Source organism: Corvus kubaryi, unplaced genomic scaffold, assembly GCF_017639235.1.
Source record: "Corvus kubaryi isolate FWS band 111438036 unplaced genomic scaffold, C.kubaryi_AGA036_p1.0 136, whole genome shotgun sequence".
Taxonomy (NCBI): domain Eukaryota; kingdom Metazoa; phylum Chordata; class Aves; order Passeriformes; family Corvidae; genus Corvus; species Corvus kubaryi.
Genome location: NW_024580670.1, coordinates 1,853,913 through 1,876,477, shown reverse-complemented (window position 1 = coordinate 1,876,477; position 22,565 = coordinate 1,853,913). Strand labels below are relative to the sequence as shown.

Sequence of the window (22,565 nt, the reverse complement as noted above, 5' to 3'; positions counted from 1 at the left end):
TTGGGTTGGAAAGGACCTTAGAGCTCATTTTGTTCCACCCCCTGCCATGGGCAGGGACGCCTTCCCCTATCCCAGGTTGCTCCAAGTCCTGTCCCACCTGGACTTGGACACTTCCAGTCTGGCACCCTGCTCCAGGGCCTCCCCACCCTCACAGGGAAGGATTCCTTCCCAATATCCCATCTAACCCTGCCCTCAGGCAGTTTAAAGCCCTTACCCCTTGTCCATTAGGATGTCAGGGACAGCTGTCAAAATCCAAAATGGCCATTACAGCTTCCTCTACACTTAATCCCACTTACTTTTATTTCGCCAGCATGGTCCAAAATGGATTCAGAGACTGAGCAAAGGACTTGCTCATCACACTTGTTCACGAGAGTGGCTCCTCTGAGCACCCTTCTTCTAGAGAAGTAAAGAAAACCCTCATTGCATCTATCTGTAATTTTTCCTTGATTAATTTAGGGTTGAAAGCCAAATGCAAAGGCTTCCATAATATCCTTAAGAAACTGGTTTAGCACAGGCAAAGGAATTAAAAACTGTTCATATCTTGGGACTCAACGGCCTCATTACTAATGACTTTTCCTAAGCTGACAGGGATATTTACAGGAAGAAGGGGGACTGGAGAACGCCATGAAGTGGCGTTTCAGCATTGTTTCTGTTTTGTAAATCCATCAAGGATGCTTGGCCCAGCTGTGCCAGGAGGAGTGCAGAAAGCAGAGGGATCTCTCGTTTCTGGGCCGGGCATTCAGGACTCGGCGCTCAGCAGCCGCGCGAGACGTGCGTGTCCCCTGCTCGGGATGAACATCCTTCCCTGCTGCTGCTGCCACCGCAGGGCCTGTGGGGAGCTCAGGCACCACAAACTCACATGCCTGCTTTGCTTCTCCTGTTTGCTTTGGCACAGAGCTGGGTGCTAATTTAAACCCAAGCGTTGGCTTTTTTACGGGGTGTGTGGGCCGGGAGCCTTCTGCTCGCAGAGGCACACGAGGCTCCAGCAACACTTTTCTCCTTTTCTAAATAAACCCCAAAGGCCCACTGGCCATTTTTGTCCATGTAAATACTGCAGAGAGGATCCCAAGTAACAGTTGTGCCTCAGCTCCTGCTGAGGGTGATGGCAAAGATCCTAAAGCCACGTTGGTTTGTGACTTATGTACCAAACCACATCTCAGGGCATCATCATTGCCTCAGACACCCCCAGGCAGAAGCCACTGGAACAGCCCCAGCTGTGGCACTTACCATATAATTAATTATGTCTGACTGCAGTTAATTATTTCATGTGCTGCTTTGCTTCATTACGGGGGTGCCATGACTTTTCTGTCACATGTGGCAGTGATGATTGAAATGATGCATTTTGTGTGTGTCCTAAGGATCTGCAAGAGCCATGGCAGGGGGCTGGAACAAGATGATCTTTAAGGTCCCTTCCAACCCAAACCATTCCATGAATTTAAACCATTCCTTTCTAACTTGGCTGTTCCTGTTGTGATGCTGGGTTTAATACTCCAAACCAGTATCAGACTGGTCTGGTGAGTTCCTTCACGGAGTCACAGAATATCCTGAGCTGGAAGGAACCCACAGGATCATCCAGTCCAACTCCTGCCCAGACACCCCAACACTCCCACCCTGGGCATCCCTGGCAGCGCTGTCCCAACGCTCCTGGAGCTCTGGCAGCCTCGGGGCCGTGCCCATTCCCTGGGGAGCCTGGGCAGTGCCCAGCACCCTCTGGGGAAGAGCCTTTCCCTGATCTCCAGCTCCATACCTGGGGCTGACTCAGCAGTGACCTTCTCAGGGTTGGTTTGTGTGGATGGAGAGCAGACAAAAGCCTGGATGTGCAGAGTGCTGCTCCTCAGCAGAAATTCCCTTCATGGATGCTCCCAGGACACTCCATGGACAGCAAGGTCCTTCACTCAGGTTCATACCCTGCCACCTGCAAAGACAACAGAAACAGACAGTCTGGGCCTTGAGGGCTGCAGGGCATCACCTCCTGAAGGCCCCCCTTCTCCTTTTGCCCCATTTGCTCTCCACAGGGACCAGCCCCCTCATTAAAGGGCTTGGTCAGCCTCTGCAGCTCCTCCTGAGGAGCAGAGGTGGTGGCAGGACCTCCCAGGCTGAGCCCTGTGCCCAGGGCTGGAGAGACAAGGGCACCCCAAGGCAGGGGGTGGGGAGCTGGGGATGGCCAGGAGTCAATCAGCAGCTCCACTAATTGCTAAATTCACTCATTTTCCCACAACACAAGGAGGAAGGAACCCGAGTAAATTGCTGGGGCAGGTTGTGTGTAACCCTCGGCTCAGGGCAGGTCATGAAACTACAGGCTGGCTTTTCACAACTCTCTGACCTCCCCAATTATATTTTTTTTCAAGCAGTAATTTCCTAATTAACAATTTCTCCCCTTTGAAGCCTTGCACTGCACTTTCTCCTTTTCTGACAGCAGCAAAATTGTTTATCCCATTTCCTCACGTAGATTTTCATTTGCTGTCCTCCTGAACAATGGTAAGAACAGAACAATACAGGGAAATGCTCAGAGTTACCCCCTGCCCAGATCAGAGAGAAATTTATCTTTGACACCTGCTGGCAATTAATCTCTGCATGCCTGAATTTACAATTAGGAGCCCTCCTGTAACAGGACTCAGCCCTGGGTCCCAGCTGCCCTCTGCCTCCCCAGGAGCTGGAAGGGGCCAAATTCTGCTCTTACTTTAGAGTATTTAAGGAGGAATTTCTCTCTTCCCTCTGGAGCATCTCAGGAGGAACTTTTCTCCCTCCAAGACCATTAAGGGGAAACTTGGGCACTCTCCAGGTTGGAACCTCTGCTTTAACACCCCTTAGGTTTGACATGAAGATGCTTTTTGTCCATGGAAAGACATGAATTTTCCTACAAAAACCATTTGGATTTGGGGCTGTTTCTGTCCCTCTGTGCTTCTGCAGCAGCCCCACATCAAATATCCCTCAGAATAACAACATCCCTTTCCTACTGATTATATTTTGAGTTTCTCCTGGAATCTGGAAGGCCGAGGAACCTTCTGCACCATCAAATTAACTCCTGCCCTACCAAGCACTCAGTGCAGTTTCTCAGCCCAGGCTTTTGTTGGAATATAACAATACCTTGATTTTGCCCATTTGAAAATATTTCCATGCCCTGTACAGTGAGTCAGCTTTGCAGAGTGCAGAAAACTGAATAGAAATATTGCAAAGAAAACTGTTCTTTGAAGTGCTAGTGGCATTAGGCAGCCATTTAGTGCTTTAAAGAACACCATTTTATTAAGTATTTCAAAGCAGCTTTGGAGCTATTATTTCTTATTTTGCTGTTTAAACCTGCAAGTTTGAAAATTAATCATTATAGGACCTTTGATGCAAAAATCTATGAATAAAATAAATTCTGAGAGCTACTTCCACACTAAGTTATATTAAAGTATTCCTTCATCTCCCTTATTAATTTAATGCACATCTCAGAAAGTATCTTAAACATTAGCAATAACATTCTACTGAATAACCCAAACCCCCTATGGCTTCTTGACTTTTCTTCCTTTCACATCTAAGATATTTCTCATGGCTTTCCAGTGACCTTTAAATAAACTTTTGGGGTTACTAATTAGCATGATAAACAATAGATTCCCATTTCATGGACAATTTCATGGTCAAGCAGCCCACCAGGGACAGGCTGTGCTCTCTGCAACGTCCAGGGTGACTCCAGCAGAGACACCTTCCCTGAGCAGCATCCCTGGGAACAAAGGTCAGGACAGTTTTCCTCAGTTCCTGAGAGCTGAGCTGAATTCTGTCATTGCCACGGGTAAGATCTTGGAGGAGGGTCTCACACAGAAGGGGAGAGACACATTTGAAAGGTTCACAAGAACAGCAGCAACTGCCCCAGTGCCAGTGGGGACGTTTGGGGTGACACAGAGGAACAATGGCACCACCATGGCAGGGAATTCCTTATCGCCCTGTTCCCAGGGCAAGCTCCTCTCACCTCTTCTCAATCACACTTCCTCTGGGTTTATCACAGCATTTCATTTGAAGCAGTCACTTTACAGATGGGTTAAAGCAATTTTTTATATATATTTTTTTTAGGTTTAAGACTAAATGATCCCTGGGATTGTATTTAGAAATGGACCCTGTTAGGTTGACATGGGAGATCACCACAGGGGTGGTCAGGCATTGGAATGGGCTGTCCAGGGAAATGGTGGATGCCCCATCCCTGGCAGTGTCCAAGGCCAGGCTGGACAGGGCTTGGAGCAGCCTGGGATAGTGGGAGGAGGGACAGTGGGAGGTGTCCCTGCCTGTGGCAGGGATGAGCCAAACCCAAACCAGCCTGGGATTGGAAGAGAGAGGTTGTATCCCCACAGGGATGGGAGGAGCAGGGGATGGAAAAGCAGGCAGGAAGAGGAGGGCAGGGGGGGTCAGAGCAATAAGCACTTGCTGTCAGTCCAGGAGAGCACTTCTAGGCTCAGTTTTGCCCTGGGAGGACTTAGGGACTTACAGCAACTATTTCAACAGCAGCAATGCAAAAAATAAGTGGGAAATCATGAAAGAAGGGTCTATTTGGAAAACTAAAAAACCCAACTAGGTAAAAGCTGGGGGCACAGGGCAGATCCCCCCCACCCCTGGCTTTACCAGCCAGTTGCCATAGAAACCCATCACTGCAGAGCTCTGGGGCCCCAAACACTGCAGCATCCACTGATGCCAAGGAAACCCAGCCCTCCGTGCTCAGGAAGGGCTGCCCTCCCCACTCCAGCTTGGGAGCAGAGCAGGGATGGCTCAGAGTGCAGCTGCCTGGATGGTGTTTCCATTCCTGATTTTCAATGATTTACAGGCCAGCTTTCATTTGATAGCCATGTGCTCACATATGAGATAATGTTATGTGCATCATATTCTGGGGATATCCTTGCAGCACCACATATGCACTGCATAAAGAAAATAGTGGATTGATGGGAAAGAAATAACAGAATATTAAAGCAAAATCAATAAATGCCTTCAAATCTCATCTTTCAGCCTTGCTTAACTTTGTTTAGGGAGGCAGGGAAGTTCCCAGGAGCTGTGGAGCTGGCCATGCTCCCGGCTGCAATGAGGAGCAGGAAACCCTGGAGAGACAGCAGCACCTTCCTGGTACAAGGGGAAAAACACTACAGAGAGAAACTGGGCTTTTATAACCCAGGGCTATATTAATCAACAATTAGCATTCAGCTGAGCACCTCCACACCAGCCAGCTGCTCCCAGCTGTGACACAGCTCAGGCTGGGAGACAGGCAAAGCAACCACCACCACTGTGCTAATTGTTCAGATAAAAACCTCGGCTTGTTTCACCTTTTATCAACGGGAATGTTCAAGGTCATCTCCATTTGCCAGGTGAGAAGTGGTAGGGGAGTGCTGGGCTGGGGACACACCAGGCTCCTGCCATAGATCCCCTCGTTCGAGGTGCAGGAGAAGGTGCTGATGTGAAATATTTTTATATAGGCCAATTCTCTGCCAAAAGTGGGTCCAGAATTAGGTTAGTAAGTCGGTATTTCCACACAGGATGATGTGCCCTGGTTTTCCAAAGTGATGAGTACCCAGCCCAGAAGTTCCCTCGTGGGGCTTGAAACTTTATTTTTGGCACCTGGTTTTATAGAAAGACCATCTGTGACAGGCAGCACTCGCTGCCACATAATTAATGCCAAGTTACATAAGCCATCCATGAATAAGCATTATTTTCCATATATTAAGCTTGCAGAAACAGGCTTCAGAACTGAACTGGTATTTAGCAAGGTAGGCCTCTGAAATTGTCAATTAATGCTCCTTGACATTTTCTAAGTATGTTAATTTATATTAAACCACTGCAGCCAACTCTGCATAAGATAACTCCGAGCCTCAGCCATAAACTAAGGAGAAATATGCAGTTGAGGAGCATTATGGCTGCTCTTTGTCATCTCCCTGACATGATGCACATTGTGTATGCAATGCAGGGAAGATAAACACATATATAAAGCAGGCAATTACCTCAGCTCACACAGACTATCATATTTATGACCATTTGCAGGGCTGGATGTAATTCATTGAGTTTAGGTGCTGGAGTAAATACATCACTCTAACCCCACAAGCCAGGCTATGAAATGCAGGTATCAAGATTTGCTGCCATCTGCTAAGCCACAAAAACCTCCATCCTCCTTCCAAAGTGGTGGCCAGGGGCAGGAATGATGGCAAGAGCTGGGATCAGAGCTGCTCGCTGCCAAGGAATGGCAGGGCATGCGGGCAGGACAGAGCAAGGAGAGGGTTAAATGTGATAAATCCACAGGTTGAAAGCCTTGTTCCTTTGGAAGGCAGGTTCCCCTGCTGAGCAGCCCTTGGAGCGGATCCCAGCAGGGCCACAGTCGGATCATCCCTGGATGGCAGCACAGTTGTACCAGTGCTCGTTTGTGGTTGCACTCAATGATCTTAAAGATCTTTTCCAACCTAAACAATTCCATGATTCCAGGTTTTTCCAAGGAGATGGCCTGGTCTGAGTGTTTCCCTCAGGATCAGGTACCCACCAGGGGCTTAAGAGGACGGAGAGCCAGATTCCACAGGAATGTGAGCACAGAACATGGCAAGAACAAGGTGGTTCAGCCTGGAGAAGGCTCCAGAGAGACCTTAGAGCTCCTTCCAGGGCCTAAAGGGGCTCCAGGAGAGCTGGAGAGGGACTGGGGACAAGGCCTGCAGTGCCAGGACAAGGGGGAATGGCTTCCCACTGCCAGAGGGCAGGGTTAGATGGGATACTGGGAAGGAATCCGTCCCTGGGAGGGTGGGAAGGCCCTGGCACAGGGTGCCCAGAGCAGCTGGGGCTGCCCCTGGATCCCTGGCAGTGCCCAAGGCCAGGCTGGACATTGGGGCTTGGAGCAGCCTGGGACAGTGGGAGGTGTCCCTGCTCATGGCAGGAGGATGGGATTGGATGGGCTTTAGGGTCCCTCCAAACTCAAACCATTCTGGGATTCTCTGATCATGCTCATCCAGCCTCCCTGAGCCCAGCCAAGGGGCACAGCTTGCAGGGTCCTTTTTCCCAAGCTGAGCTGCTCGGCCATGGACGTGGCAGGAACTTGGCACTGTGGTGCCTTGAGCCAGAGCCACTTCCAGCTCCACAACCAGCTTGGGATAACAGGGGCTGGATTTCTCAGACACTTTGCCCACTGAAACTGCCTCTCATATTGCCCATGGCATATAACTAATGAGGGGCAATTAAAGCCCAATTCCTCCTTCCCTGTGCTCGCTGCAGTCGCTCGGCGAGCCAAGGGCGGGCCCACAAATGTGCCACTTGCATTTGCTGTCATTTCACAGCCGATTTCTTCTGATGTGAAATGGGGAAGGCAGTAAAGAATCAAATCAGAAAAACCATTTAACCTCCCAGATTATGAGAGGATATATCATTCAAAATGCAGCACTTCCCAGATCCTCAGTTAAACTGGAATCAGCCTGGCTGACTTGAATCCCAAAGACATCCAGGCTGTAGAGGCATGGAGCTGTGACCTGACAGCACAGGGAGCTGGAGATGGATGTTTAGTAAGTGTAGTTTTCAATAGATATTCCCAGAAATTGGAAACATTTTGCAGTTATATCTTCAACAATCACAGTCTATTCTGTTCCATAACCAATATGAGTGATTACTCGAGGAGATATAACAAATGCAAAATGTTTTTAAAAAAGATTTTCAGAGTGATAAAAAGTGAATTACACAAACACAGTGAGAAAACCAGAAAGAGAAGGGCTGCTTCTACAAGAAGCACAGCTGATCCCTTCATGTTGTATCGCTTTGGGAAAGCAAAAAGAGGGGATAAATTAAGCACTTCATTCTGTAAGTAAGTTTTAAGGTAATCTGATTACAACAGCTCCCACTAGCACCATTCCAGAGCAGCAAAGGATAAAATCAATAATGAACATCAACATTTCCATTTTGTTTAGTAGCTCTGTAATTCAGCCACGAGAATCTGCCTTTCACTCAGGGCTTGCCCAAGGGAGGGCCAGGACTACCCCAGCTGGGATTTCTCCAGCTGATGTACCCAGGAATTGCTCATTTATTGCTGAACAAAGAACAACACAGCTCCAAAGGTGATACTCTGGTGTAATTATTGGGGAGAAAATATAAAGCTTTTAGGATTTAGGACTTGATTTGATGCTGCTGGAGATTTTGATAGCATTTGGTATTTAATGGTCGTCTTACATCAGGCTGCTGTTGTCTTAATCTATCCTTGAATATTAAAATCTCAAACACTAATCCTTGTTCCCAGTGGTTTAAACAGAGAAAACAGAGGAAGTGGAACTCAAAACCATGGCCCGACACATCAGTGACACAGGGAATGGACACCAGGCTCTAGGGACTTCAACTACACCTTTTCCCACCCAAATTTTCAGTCTCTGCTATAAAATAGTTTCATCCCACTGAGTTCAGAGTGGTGCAAAACTTGGTTCAAGTCTACACCCAGCACTGCCCCTGTCTACACAGAAATAACCTGTCCGCAGTAATCCATGGCTGCAATTTCCTTCTGTTTCCATGCCCACACAGCTGCCCACATCTGGGCAATGCTTTCCTGCACTCCTCAGGCAGCTGGTGGGGCTGGAGGTACCTCAGTGTAACAACAGTGTTTCCACATTTCTGAATATTCATTCCACCCTTGTACAACGAACTCATACCAGGACAGAGTAACCAAAATCTGAAATTTGCCCTTGTTGGGGCAGAGCAGCCTGGCTTTGTCTCCCTCCAAACCCCACTCCTGGTCCAGCTGCAGCTAGTGGTGCTGCAAGTGAGAACAACAAAAAAGAAAAAGGGATGAATATTTTTCTTACAACAGTTGGAGATTTCCCTAATCCCACATCCTCTGGGCCACCTTGAAGGTGCTCTGTGTCTGTCGAGCAGGGATAAAGCAGGCAGCTTCCATCCCATGGAGAAGCCCAAGCTGTCCCACAGTGCAGGAGCATGCAGACCTTTCTGCACCACCGAGGAGCAAATCATTCACTTCCAGCTACAAAGAGAGAGTCTGGTGTAAACTCAGAGTAATCCCACGCTGTGCACGAGCCAAGAGCTGTAGATGCTTCACACCCTGTCCTGACAACATAGCTCATGTTCAGGGGGAGCTCCAGCAGCAGGGCAGAGCCTGGTTAGCTTGAGCATCCCTCAGCAGCACTCCCAAAGCTCTGCTTTACACTCCAGGAAAGCCCTGACACCGTGGCTGGGAAGTGACACGGCAGTTTTTACACTCACTGCAACCCTGGAGCCATCTCCTCATCTGCCAGCCCAGTCTGGGACTCTGCAGCTGGAGAGATCAACCCGAGCTGGGACCCTCTCCAGCCTGGGAGAACATATCCCATCAAAGCAGCTCCTGCTGAATTCCCTGCATGAGAGGGAGCAGACACAGGGGTAAAGCCAGGAGGGGCTGGGGAGAGCTGAGCCCTGCAAACCCTCAGCCCCAGGGCAGAACACGAGTGAGCCTCAGGCCGGGGCCGGCATTTGTTCCTCCAACAGAGACAATTCTCAGCACACAGGAGCAGGATGGATTTTACAGCCCACCTCAAGGGCAACAGGAGCATTTTCAAGGAAGCCTCCTCTGTGATCCCAGGAATGAACAGAGATCCCCGTGCGCCACACCGTGAATCACCTCAGCGTCCTTGGGCTTTGCCACATTTCTGCTTTCTGGGGGAAGAACAGAAGGCTTAACAAAACCCTTTTGTTTTTTTTCCAAGGAGAAAATAACAACTGGTATGTTCACAATAAGTGGATATTTGTATAGAAAGCCATTTACTTGAAGGTGAAATATTTCCAGTTTTAGAAAAAGCCAGATTTTTCCAGATTCCATGTCTGCATTCCATGGTTCCCACTCTCCCTTTTTACTGTCATTTCCCCCATTGAGAAAAATGGAGGGAGAAAAACAGCACAAAGAAGTTCTGCCCAGATTTAAAATCACAGTGCATTCAGAAAAGCACTTGTTTTCTGAAAGGCAACTTTTTCCAGACCAGTTTCCAACAGGGAATATCTGCAGGAGTATCTGCAGAAGGTTAAACACTGTTGGTGTTCCCAGGCTCTGTTTTACCACTGGTTTTGTGCTTGCCTTCACCTTAGGCAGTTTGGGTTCCAACCCAGACAATTGGGAAATCTGGGAACCAAGGGCTGTTTGGCTCCTTTTGGAGCAAGGACAGCTTGGAAAGCTGGATGTCTGAGAGCTGCTGGGCTGCCCAGATCCCAGGAAATCCCTCAGGGCTGGGAGCCCAGAAGGCTGGGAGAGGAACGGGCGATCTGTGACAGACCCTGGGCACGCAGCACACTCGAATGTGCAGAGCCCTGCTGGTGCTGTGGCTCCCATCCATGTCCAACCTTGCAGGAATGAGGATTTCCATGGGATCCTGCCCCGTGGGAGCAGTGGGAGGGGAGGAGAAGGGCTGCATGACAGGGGAGCCATCGGGAGGGACGGATCACAACAGGCAGCAATCTGGAGGCTGTAAAAATGAATGGGTTGTGTTTCACTGGGTTTGATGTGGTCGTATCATCTGTAAATTATCTACCCAGCCATTTTTCCAGCAAGACATTATTCTGTCAGGCCCAGGGCTGCCAATTCCAGCCCTCCCAACCATATGCACGGCTGTAAACCTTGAAAGCAGCTGTCTCCAAAGCAAGCCAGTTTGGGAAGAATAGGAAAACAAATTACATAAAAGCAGATTAACTTTTCTTTAACTTCCTTTAAAATATTTCTTCCCCACGGCCTCTGTAATTCCATTTTTTAAGGGAATTTGGTCTCTTTATTTGTTATTCTTATCAGTGTGACTTGAATTTAAAGCTTTATGCTTCATGTTTCTGCCCAGGGACCTGTTGTGATGATAATCCTCAGGCTTTTCCACGGTGGGAATGGCTCTTTGAGCAGTTTTCAGCCCCTTGCACTGATATTTCCCATGAGACAAAGACAGCCAGGGAATGCCTGGTGTCTTCAGCTGAAGCTCCTTGGTGGACAGCAGCAATTTTTGGACATTCTTGGGGGTTTTATTGTTTTCTCTTTTAACCTTGGAGTGTTTGGATATGTGACACTCACTTGCCCAGAGCAGCTGTGGCTGCCCCTGGATCCCTGGCAGTGTCCAAGGCCAGGCTGGACAGGGCTTGGAGCAGCCTGGGACAGTGGGAGGTGTCCCTGCCTGTGGCAGGGGTGGCACTGGGTGGGCTTTAAGGTCCTTCCAACCCAAATCATCGTGGCATTCTGTGATCCCCAGCTCACAGACGGGCAGGGGAGGCACCAAATGGGCACCAGGTGCCTGAAGGAGCAGGATCAGCCCTGTGTGTGCCCAAAGGCAGCGTGGCCACCACAGAGGGCAGCTGTGACTGCTGTTCCACTGCCAAAATCCCACTGGGAAGGGCTCTGCACAGCAGAGGAGCCCTGAGCAAGGAGCCAGGCACCCGCCCCGGGGAAAATCGTGAGTGCTGTGGGAGGAGAGGCAGATTGGTCCCTTGGGGACAGCAAGAGATCAGGGAATTAAAACTGAATGAGCTCCCCGTGCCCTCTGCAATTAAAGGGAACTTGAAAGAGTTTCAATTTGGTGATATCATTAATTTCTCCTTCTCCTCCTCGCTCCCACTGCAGTTCAGAAGAGTCCTCCCCTGTTTATTGACTGAGTGATGAAAGGCTGAGCTGAAGAGACCCAAGAAAAGGAAAGTTTGAAAAGTTTTCAGCCCTTTCATCAGTTCTTTAAACAATGTTCAGAAAAAACATGAGAGACAGGCTGGGCTTGAGAGAAATATTGTAATGAAAGCTGCGTGCAGTGGGCGCTGCTGTCCAAATGTGACTCGAATACTCACAGCCCGATGTCGTGTGAAGATTTACTTGGCAATTTTGTCACAAACAAGGCTGTTAAGAAACACATTTATACTTACCCAGCTATTTCTCTTATTTGCTAAGGAAAAAAATGGCTTCGGTGCACCAGCCAGGTAGGAAACACTGCACAGAAGAGTTTCAAAATACATGTATGTGCACATATGTGTGGCAGGAGTGCAGGGATCACAGGGAGCATGGGCTGTATGTGTCAAGCACCTCCGGAACAAAACCTGCTGCAGAGCACCCCACGCCCAAATATTTCCACAGATTTCTGCCCTGTGTTTCCTCTCCTGTAATTCCTGGCATTCTTGTCCTGTAGCTGGAAGGAAACTGAGTCTTGATGACCCCCAGGATGCTCCTGTAGATGATGGGAGCAGCAGAGGGATGGGGTTCCACACCAGCAGCCCAACTGGTATAAAATTCCCTTGCCTGGAATTGCTGCCAAGTCTCATTTTCCCTAAAATCACAGAATCCCAGCATGGTTCAGGTTGGGAGAGACCTTAAAGATCCTGCAGTTCTAACTCCCTGCCAGGACCTACAAAGACAATTGGGATCTGTGGTGCAAGAAGGGTTAACATGGAATCCAATTAGAAAGAAATTCTAATTATTTCAGCAATCAAAAGCAGTGACTCACCTTATGAGGGAGCCAACAGATGCCATCAGCACAGACATTTCCCTTGTTTATTTTCTTGTCTTCTCAGACTGGGAGGAGAACGTGGGGGATCCCATTCCTGGCCATCTGGCATTAGTGTGAAAAATACAGTGTGAGATCTTCCACAGTTGTCTCAGCAACTCCCTTCTGGATGACAGATTCCCATGTTCTCATGACAGCTTTGGTTTTATCCAGGCTCTGCCCACCCATGACACAACCCCAGGAGATCTGTCCGTTTACAACCCCAGCCTCAATCAGCTCCTCCTTCAGGTGCCTTATGAAAACCGAGGGTCCAGTGAATAACTTTTACTCAGAACTGAGAATTTTAAACACTGGGGTCACAGGTGGTGAGGCTGGTGCTGTTCATGTGCTGCCTGAGGGCTGCCCTTGTGGGACTCGGGAGCTGGCAGGTGATGGTGAGCACGGACTGATCATCAGGGACAAGCTCAGACTTGGCTGGCAATGGTGCATTTGTGCACCTTCCCAAGCACTACAGATTTGGCCCAAATGTGGTGTCACTCCATCATCACCCCACTCTGTGCAGAGAGCAGCCCATGAAAGCTGAGTGACCGAGGTCAGCCCGAGATGACGTTTCAGGCACGATGCTCCCCTTGGCACCTGCAGCTGCCTCCACTGCACTCTGCACTTGTCTCAGAAAGGCTGGAAAAAGAAAAGAAGCTCCCATCCCAATTTCCTCCTCCTTGTCTCACTCAAAGCTGCTCCGTGAATCGCCCTGGACGCCGCGGCACCAACGCGGCAGCTGTGGGAGCTGACGAGCTCTGCGTGCCCGGGAACTGTCTCCTAGCAATAAGGAAGATGGAAAAGCCTCAAAATAACTCCTCCTTCCATTTCTTGTCTGTGACTCACGCTGTACGACGTGGGGCTTGGGGTTTTGTTAGGATTTTTGTCCTCACCTTCTTACAGCAAACCTGCTCATCCTGCATGTGTGGGGTGAAATAAGGCTCAGCAAAGGGCGCAGATGCTGCCTTATTTTGAGAAGCCAGGAACATCCCAGGTGTTCACACAACCTGGATGCAGCTCACAGCCTGCTGACACATGAGAAGAAGCTGTGACAGCTGTGATGATTTGCAGTTATGAGGCATTTTGCACAACCTGAGCAGGGAAACCACCAGCTCTGCTCGCTGTGTCCCACCAACACTCAGTGGGTGCTTTGCAAAACAGAGGGGAAATGGTTTTGGATGTGTTTTGTGTTTGGAAATCGGGAATAACCACATTCAAGGTGATGGAGTGATAGAGTCTGAAATGGCTGTGAGGTGGTGTCTGGCCTGACAGCGGTTTTAGCAGCACTGCTGAGTGAAAAAGGAGCAGGTTTCCTGTTCTGCTGTTGTATTTACACCATCCCACAGCCAGGCTGTCATGAGTGACTGTGGAATTGTCCAGGACAGAAATAGTTATTTAAAAACCGAACACACACAGCTGAATGGCCAGATCTCAGTCCCAGAAGTACCTAGACATGTTTCTAAGCACTGCCCTCCCCCACCCCCCCCCCCCCCCATTATTTTCTTATCTTTTTCTTTTCCTGAATAATCCTCACTCTCTACTTCTGATTGAAAAGTATTAAAAATAGTTGTGGAGAAGAACTCTAATGAATTATGCAATGGACATATGCTCTCACATCAAATCTTGATGTTTACTTCATCTGATGTCATGCAGAAGATTGAAGGCTGGGACTGTGCTGGGAATGATCCCAGCTCTGCAGTGGGATTCTAGGTCACATCCCCTCGTCTCTGATCAGGCATGGGAGCACCTGGGAGAGCAGATGGCTGGACAATGTAGCTATGGCTGGTGGTTTAATTTTCCTGGATTAAGGAGCAAGTACTGTGCAAGTAGTTTGATTTGCTAAAGATGCAGCAGCAACCCTGGCACAGGAAAACCTTCCCCGGCTCCGAGGCTGAGCCGCCTTCTCACAGAGCTTCTGGTAGCACTGCAAATCTCCAGGCAACTCATCCACCAGCCACTTCCCAGTTCTTGCCATTTTTATTGCTTATCTCTAGGAAATATCCAGCCAAAACCAGAGACAATTTAAAATCTACCTTCCAGCCACGCAAAGCGTGGAGCGCCGTATCCCGAAGTGACTGTAAAAAGGGGGAGAACAAAGATCTTTCACTTGTTTTAGAATTCCTTCTGACTGCTTCTCCTTACCATTGTGAATTGGCAGATTTCAGACCTGCTGGCTCCAAACCAAGGCTGCTTCCAGAACATCTTCATCCAGCGTGGCCTGATCCAGGGAATGCAGCACAAACCTGCGGCTCCCTCCTGCTGCTGTGCCCCAGGTGAACTGGCTGCCAGCCACCTCAGCAGCTCCTGGCTCCCACACCCTGCCCAAAATGCAGCTGGAGCTCCTCAGGAAGTCACAGCTGGCAGCACCAAGCCCTAAGAACTCTTAATTTTAACAACCATCTCCCACCAGGAGTTTTTGAGGCTGAACTTGGACAAATTTTGTCATGAACAGTAAATAATGAAGTATCGTCCTGGAAAAAGAATTGCTCACCTTAACAGCTTCAATCTGACAGGAATTAATTAGCAAACAGCAAAAAACCCCACTGTTTCAGAGATGGATACATGGGGGTAAATTGATTCCAAGTACAACTCCATTGCCTTCCACTGAAATCCATTAGGAGTGGATTTAGTCCAGCGTGGGTGCACAACATATCACTACAAACTCATCCCTAAACCACGTGGACAGATGTGAAGATTACCACGAGGGGCCTGAGATTTAGAATTCATAAATGAATTTCTTGTTCCTCTATGGAGGGGCATAGCAGGATTATGTGGAGAAAATTACACATTCTTGTATTGAATTTTAGTTAGGAGCAGCTTCGAGATAAAATTAACCAGAGTAGCGAACAGATTATAATAAAACAACACTGATACTAAAATAAAAAGGGAATTACTCTCTTACTTTCACACCTATCAAATTTAGAGGAAGAAAAAACCTACAGTAGCACTGCGTGTATTATCAGGACAGTCAATGAGACATGAAACAAGGACGAACTCCATTTGCCTGGGCAAAAAGCCCAGTTTGGAAGTAATTGCTGTAGTGGTGTAGCAGCTGCAGATATAGCCAGATCAAATCCAAAGATCAAACGCTTATTTCATTTTGATAAAAGTCATTAAACCACAAATCAACTTACTTCGGAGTACAGTCAGGAAATAACTCTGTATATACCATCTGCACATAACTCTCCCCTAATAAATTAAAGCAGCAACAGCAGATTTCTTTTGTGAAATCCTCAAACTTATATTTCATTAAGTATCAACATTTCTCATTTAGATTTTATTTAGCAGATAAGCCCCTGCACCATGTTTCAAAGCAGAGCAGAGGATTTCTGGGGTGAGTGGGTGTGCTGGGGCCGTCTGCCTGCCCTGGCAGCTCAGGGCCAGGCTCAGAGCACGACTCAGCCCTCTACCTCTGGGTCTCAAGGTGGCAGAGGATGGAACAGCATCCAGGGCTCACCTACAAAATTCAGGGAGCACCAAGGAAGCTGTGGAAGGGGGGCTTTTACAAGGATAGTCCAAATACAAGGAAGAGCACAAGAGAAAACATGTGGAATGTAGCACTTGCATCAGAGAAATTTAATTACTGAAGTGCACTTTCTTCAGGGCATTAACTTGGCCATGGAATGAGCCTCTGGAGAGCTCCTGGGCATTGCCACAGGGTTCTCCAAAGGCATTTGGCAGTGGAAGGAGCCTTTGGAGAGCTCCTGGGCATCAGTGACGGGGTGCTCCAAAGGCACAGGCTCTGCCTGCAGGGCTGGGGCCAGCCCAGCCAGCCCCTGGAGCATCCCTTTGGGGATGGGATGGTTGGCAGGGGTTTGTCTCAGCAGATTCAGGGTGGGAAGAGGGATTTCACAGCAGCAGCACTGCTTGGATTTGAAGCCTGCAGAGCCTTCATCATTTGTGTCATCCCAACACAGCCCATGATGCTCCTGTGGCTTCCCAAGGGGCTGATGGAGGCCTTCCTATTCTTACTTAGGCTTGCCTAAACTCCAGGGTGCTTGTGAACAATTTAGGATTATTTTATTTGACTCAAAATGACAAGGGCCTCACCCTTCTTGAATAGTTTTTTATTCTCCTTTTTAGTTCATCAAGGATTTAAGAGCACAATTTTTGTACACAGTTCTCTGCAGTTGTGCCAGAATCTGACCCAGTTCTCTGTATCTGCAACCCAAAATTCAGCTTTCCTGCTGTGATTTTGGCAATCAGTCTCCAGCTCTCACTGCCTATTAAATTAATAGATTGTTCTGGGTGTCCGGAGCTGCATTAATGCTCATCAAAACCTTGCGAGATCAAAGATCTGAACTTCACCTTAATAAATTAATCAATTTTTTAGGCCAGGAGTCAGTCTGTTGATTTACTCCTAATACACCTCCCTCAACAGGTAATTCACCTGCACCATGCAGAAAATCTCTGTATTACTGACTGGTGGATTTAGAGATAAGAAAGTTCATTATTGAAGTCATGATTAACAAAAAGTTATCAAGACAATGTATAACTAATGGATGGATTATGAAATTGTCATATAATGGTTTTTTTTCCCGTGGTAATTCTTTTAGGTTTTCCTGCTAAGGAAAGAAGGACTCACCTTCTGCTCCTGTGCTGGGCTCCCACCATTCCTGGGATGGATTCCTGTCCAGAGGATCCTCTTGGGTTGAAGACAGGAACACTGATTTTTGGCAGCCCTTTGCTGTCCCAGACACATTTTTGAGTGACTCTCTCTTCCACCTGCATCAATGATTGGATTGGAAAAATTTGCCCTATAAACGGAGATTATTTCTAATCCTCACATTATTAGAATTCTTCACACCCAGGAATGATTTCTGAGGATAAAAAGAAAAGTTTTAAATGAGTTTTGAAATATTCTTCTGAAAACTAATATAACAGCACAACTATTGGATTTTTCTAATGAAACCCCATCAATTTGGATTCCTAGATATTAATGGATTCCCTGTCTGTGCTAAGCCTTGAGACGTTCTTACTTCAAGCCAAACTTTTCAGATATGAAAAAGGAAGGAAGGAAGGGAGTCAGTCCACAGGGCACAGTCATCAGGAGACTGAGGCAAAGTCAGGCTAGCACAGGTGATGATATGAATAATGACATTTATGCTGCAGGAATTTAATTAGACTGAGAAAGGATTTGTAGTAAAGATGTCACAATAACTCAAGACAAAATGAAAATCAGTCCAAAGACATACAGTCCCTAGTTAGTTTGGGAATAGTAGATTAAAGATAAACTTAGAAAAATTGGTGGAGTGACTAGCTATTAGGGGCCACAAGAACGTAGGATGTCACCTTAGATTTTTCACTTTTTGATGCTTTTCAAGAAGACCAAGTGCAGAAAAGAAAACCTAAAATCCAGGACCTGATTTCTTTTCTTTCTTCAAGAGATCAAATATTTTTGCTTTTAATAAACCCAGTGACAGCCACAAGCCTTGGTTGTTGACACAGATTTTTTCCCTGAAATAATGAGCTGTGTGACACCTTGGTTATATATGGAAAACAGCAGCTCTGTGTACAGACAACATTCAATTTCTGTGTGCTGCTGTTTGAAAAGCAAGGGAAGAAAGGTCTTTCTGATCATGCACAATAAGTTATTTTCTTGGTGCTGGCTTGTTCCGTGCAAGACAAATGAAAAGAATAACAAAGCAGGATGTTCACAAAAGAACCAGGAAGATTTTCGAGCTCGGTGATTGATCTGGATGTGTTCACATTTAGGTAGGAAGAAAAGGAGTTGATGCAAAACATTTCGAAGCTGCCACTAAATGGATTTTAAAGCTTTGGGATTCTGGTGCAGCTTTTCCAGCTGAGCCCTCATGTCCTACCTGGCTTCGGGGTGCTGATGTCCTTCATGCCAGGGGTGCCTGGCTGCTTCCCACCCTTCCTGTGCCAACAACAAATTCCTGCTGGCTTCCAGCTCTCAGTTCATAACATAACCATGGAATCATGGAATGCTTCAGGTTGGAAGGCTCCCCAAAGTTCCTGTCATTCCAACCCCCTGCCACCTCCCACTATCCCAGGTTGCTCCAAGCCCCATCCAACCTGGCCTTGAGCACTTCCAATATATTAACCAAGCAAAAATAAAAGTCACACACTTGGGTCATTCAAAACCCTTTGTTTGATATTCCTATTAAAGGAAGAGACCTGAAGGAGGAAGTAGGTTCACCAGACCAAAATCCTGGGAAGAGAATCCTGTCCAACATCTCCATGGCCCTCTGAATTCTCACTAATTCCCATTAATTCTCTCCCTGATTTAGGCAGGAAAGCAAGTCAGGGAAGTGACCCATCCTTCATCCTCCAGAGGTATTCACTTGAAATGAAAAGAAATGAAAACAAACCACAGAAAGACAAAAATGTCCTGTCTGCCTGGCTTGTAGAAGGGACCTCACCCCTGCCTCCCACAGGTTGTTAAATCTATCACACAATGCATCTTCTTCTATTTCATCCCAAGTGGAACAGACCCAGCCAATCAGGGAAACTCACAATTAGGAAGAAAACAATTCAGTAGAAAAAAAAGTAGCATTACATGGATTGTAAACATGGTAACAGTAGTAACAGAGGCTATTTTGTGTTGTCATTCAACTACATCCCTGCTTTAAATAATTCCTTCAAACGCCACCTAAAACATGAATATAGTGAACAGAGAAAAACAGGAGCTATCCAAAATTTGCATCCCAAGTAGTTAATTTGCTGGGTTGCTTTTTACTGTAAATTTCATGCAACCCTATCAATCCTCATTTGTCCTCTAAAGAAATTCCCGTGGCCGTGCCAGAGTCCTTCCTGCACATCGTGTCCCCATGAACACCCTCAGTGCCTCACCACCACCAACCCACTGTGCTTTAAATACAATCCTGCACTCTGGAGCTGCCCAGCTTCAAAAATTCCTCTCTTTGACCTTCCTCAAGGACAGGGCTGTTTCCCCCATCTGCAGGGCAGTGTAAAATGCTGCTCTCAGCCTTGCAGTGCATATGGTGCTCCCCATGCCATCCCCAGTGCCATCCCTCTGCCACGGCCCTCGCTGGCCTCGGGCTGTCTGTACAGGTGCAGCACAGGCTGCTGCTCCTACTGCTGATTCCTGCTCGTTAGTCACTCTCCCCACTCCCCTCCTTGGCTCCAGTCATGCTGTTCTCTTCTTTGCTGGATTGTTAAACCAAAGTAGGAAGAGCATCCTTCAATATATTCAGTCAGGCTTTTCTTTCGACCTTCTGCAGGGTCATTGAATAGTTTGGGTTGGAAGGGACTTTTGAAGTCATCTAACCAACCCCCAAAATAGGTCAAAATAGGTTTTTTTCACCTTTGTCTAAACATTTTTTCATTATGCAAGAGAAATAAATTACATTACACACATCAGCAAGTCTGCTTGAATTTTTGAGTCCAATTCCCACAACCAGGGAGAAGAGGGATTTTTGTCTCACCAGCACATGAGACTGATGGCTCTTTCCTTAAATCTCACTTTGTTTGGTTTCTTTATTACAACATGAGAGATTTCTGAGTGAGTGGTGGGTGGGTAACCTGTGGGAGGTCAGCACTTACACCCACCTCGTCCAGGTCACCGCTCCTCTGCAGCCTCCTGACGCCGCCCCAGCAGGGCACGAAGGGATCAGTGGTGCAGGAAGCTCAGCAGGATGGAGAAAAAGACAATTCTTGCATGGTGAGTAGGCAGGGAAGAGGGCAACCACAGCAGATGGCAGAGCTGAAGCAGCACCCAGTGGCTCGTGCTGCATGACAAGCTGTCAGCATTCCTGGGAACAACAACCCTGTAATTACATGCAGCCCTCACACTGTGTCTCCCTGCATGGAGAATCCCTCTCCACAACCTTCAGAGGATTAGAGGCACAGAAAGAAGGGTGTCACAGCAGCCAGGTGCACTGGGCAAGCCTCTGACAGGGCACAGGAGCTTGTGCTGTGCTTGGCCAGACCAGCCCTGGCCCTGGGCCTGCCTGGATCAAAGGACACTCAGAGCTCCCCCCTGCCCTGCCCCCATCCTTCACCACAAAACATCTCTCAGCCAACACTGAGAGCATCTGTGAAAGCCCAGCACACAGAAGTCTTCTATTTTAATGTCAAGGTCCGAGTCAGAGCAGAGAGTTGAGAGTTTACTCTCTTTAACATCTATAATATTAGTAATTTGGTCACTTGACAAAATAAATTGACACTATAATAATGTTTCTAAAAATGTGATTGGTGTAATTTGTTAAATTACATTTGTACATGGTATCAAGTTCTTCCCTGCCTTACACCTCCCCTAATGCTCTCCTCAGTGAGTATAAGGCTGGCAGAATTTAACCTCTCATATAGAAGTGGCATGCACTTATTTCCCTGGGGAACTGACCCAATCCAGAGCATTGCCTATTTATAGCACTTTCCAAAATAAATTGTGAGGCGAGAGGGTAGGAAGGCTGTTAGGAAAGGCTATATTTGTTGATAAAACTAGAAAAAAAGTAATACAGCTGTGTGTTACCATCCAAAGTTACCTTCAGTGGGTGCTGTGAATTTTAAATTGTTACTACAACTGCAACACAGAACTAAAGTGGCAACTCCCCACAGTGGGCCCTGAAATCCCAGAACAGTAAGGGTGGGAAGGGACCTTAAATATCATCCAGCTCCATCCCTGACATAGGCAGGGACACCTCCCACTGTCCCAGGCTGCTCCAAGCCCCAATGTCCAGCCTGGCCTTGGGCACTGCCAGGGATCCAGGGGCAGCCACAGCTGCTCTGGGCACCCTGTGCCAGGGCCTGCCCACCCTCCCAGGGAAGGATTCCTTCCCAGTGTCCATTTGTCCTGTCACTCCACACCCTTGTAAAAGGCCACATGGGCAGAAAAACCTCCCTACTGGACCCCCACCAGTCCAACCCTGAACATTTCCTCCCTCTTTGGCCTTCAGGACTGGAGGCTGTGGCTCAGGACCAGCTCTGATGGCCTCAAGGCAACCCTGCAGCAGGATGGTGACAGCGGGGTAGCTCCAGGACAGCTGAGATGACAGCAGGGATGTTCCACAGCTCAGAGCTGTGAGACAGCAGGACGAGGATGGGAACACACTCTGCATCTGTGGCAGCAGCCCTGGAGAACTCCCTGTCGGAGGGAAGGAGCTGGCTCACTCCGAACCAGCAGCCAGCACGGACAGTCAGACAGTAACAACTGGGAGCAAACAGCACACTGAAGTTATTTGGCAACACAGATGGGCCCTGAGTCATTTCTTGGATCTGTCTCCAAACACAGTGTGACAGCCAGAGCTACAGTCAGGTTTTGGAAGAGCTTGGCAAGGAGCAGACAGTGATAAATGTGCCAGATATCCTCTGACCTTCTAACTGTCCCGTTTTCCCATGGCTTTGTCCTGCCTGTGGCTGCAGTTGCCATCATCTGAGCACACAGCACAGCACTGCAGCTCCAGAGACCACTTCAGTCACTGGTCTGGAGACCTTTTATTCAAAAAAAATCCAGGATACTTGAGGAAAGCTCCCTTTGAGCTGACTCACTGAACAATCTCTCAGAATCACATCTGCCTTTGGCCTGGAGCAGAAGAAAGATTAGAAATTTCCCATCTCTGATTCTCATGAATACAGATTTCCATGCATTCATCACAAGGCCAGAGCATCACCTGCCCATGGCACTGCTCTCCCCCTGCCACACTCCAGCAGGCAGGTGCAGGAGAAGCTGATCACAGGGAATGTTTGCCCTTGGGGAAGCATCCCGGCATCGGGAGCTGCTTGCAGCACCAGCGGCGGGGGACGTGCATCGGGGCAGCCAGGAGGGAAGAGACGTCCTTTCAAAAAGAACCACAATCCTTTCATTCTCCGTGTGTTTTTCTGGAGAGCTGGGAGCGTCTGTCCCCTTTCATTCTCCCTGCTAACTTTTATCAGCAGAGAAAAGCAGGCAAGAGTGACACTTGAGCAGAGCAGCTTCCCCGCGCCAGCAAAGCGAGACTCAAAGTCACGGCGTCGACTTCCTGTGATGAAATATTGATCCAAAACTCTGTCACACAAGCAGCAGTTTAAAATCACCTTGTTTTTATATACAAATCTTTTTTTCAACTGTAGCCAAGCGCTACCAGATCACTTTTCTAAGTTCCATATGAAGAAAACTGACTTTTAAAGAAAGGCGAATACACTTTGTGAGGAATT

At 47.8% G+C, this 22,565-nt stretch overlaps 2 long non-coding RNA genes across 2 annotated transcripts in view; one reads left to right on the top strand and one right to left on the bottom strand.

The window, feature by feature from the left end:
* LOC121657638 overlaps positions 1 to 22,565 on the bottom strand; it is a 129,149-nt gene that overhangs the window by 31,714 nt on the left and 74,870 nt on the right. Inside the window, exons 6-8 of the long non-coding RNA XR_006013679.1 lie at positions 17,032 to 17,266; positions 12,408 to 12,512; positions 1,748 to 1,915 (exon numbers count right to left, since the gene is read on the bottom strand). This is a non-coding gene — a long non-coding RNA (uncharacterized LOC121657638). The remainder of the gene's footprint in view (positions 1 to 1,747; positions 1,916 to 12,407; positions 12,513 to 17,031; positions 17,267 to 22,565) is intronic.
* Positions 22 to 21,172, top strand: LOC121657641. The gene is made up of 3 exons (XR_006013680.1): positions 22 to 116; positions 12,836 to 12,841; positions 21,142 to 21,172. It is a non-coding gene; the product is annotated as an uncharacterized LOC121657641 (long non-coding RNA).